This window comes from Lactuca virosa, chromosome 5 (genome assembly GCF_052849685.1).
Source record: "Lactuca virosa cultivar CGN04683 chromosome 5, Lactuca_virosa_CGN04683_v6, whole genome shotgun sequence".
In the NCBI taxonomy this organism is placed as follows: Eukaryota; Viridiplantae; Streptophyta; class Magnoliopsida; order Asterales; family Asteraceae; genus Lactuca; species Lactuca virosa.
The window spans coordinates 331,789,708-331,790,668 of record NC_136430.1 but is presented as its reverse complement, the minus strand read 5'-3'; positions in this window follow the sequence as shown (position 1 = coordinate 331,790,668).

Genomic DNA, 961 nt, shown 5'->3' with positions numbered 1-961 from the left:
CAACATAACACCTACTCTACTTTTGAAGGGAAAAACGCCATATGAGCTTCTCTTTGTTCGAACACCTTCTCTTGAACACATACGTGTGTTTGGCTGTCTTTGTTATGCAAAGAGCCTTAATCGTGACAAAGACAAATTCGCAAGTCGCAGTCGAAGGTGTGTTTTTATCAGTTATCCCTATGGAAAGAAAGGGTGGAGTTTGTATGATTTGGATACCGAGACGAGGTTTGAGTCCCGAGATGTGATATTTGTTGAACATGAATTTCCTTTCTTCAAAATTAACAAAGGTGAATAGGGTGCATGTATATCTGTGGAAAATGGTGATACCACAACCATGGAATCTCACTGGCTTCCTGTAACTCAAACACAACTCCATAAAAAGATCCAGATCGTAGAAGAGACTAATTGTGAAACCTCTACTCAACATGCACAGTCCGAGGAAGCCATAAACAAGGATACTTCTACCAAGTTTCATGGCGTGCCTCATGGAACAATGAACCATGAGTGAAGAAAACAACCTAATGTACAACTCAAAGAATTTATAATACATATGACCCATCTTGACCATACCACTCCACTAATATCCTCAGGCAGTCTGTATCCCATTTCTAGTTATATAACTTGTTGTAATTTTTCTACTTCACATTGTCATTTCCTAGCAGCAATAACTGCAGGAATAGAGCCTTCTAGCTACTCAGAAGCAATGAAAAGTCTGTCATGGAGGGAAGCCATGAAAAAGGAAATAATGACTCTTGAGGAAAATAAAACATGGGACATCACAACTCTACCGAAAGGTAAAAGAGCATTAGGGAGAAAATGGGTATACAAACTGAAATACAATGTAGATGGTACAATAGAGAGACATAAGGCAAGACTGGTGGTTTTTGGCGATCATCAAGTGGAAGGTCTTGAATATACAGAAACACTTGCTCCAACCTAAAAAATAGTGACCATTCGAATG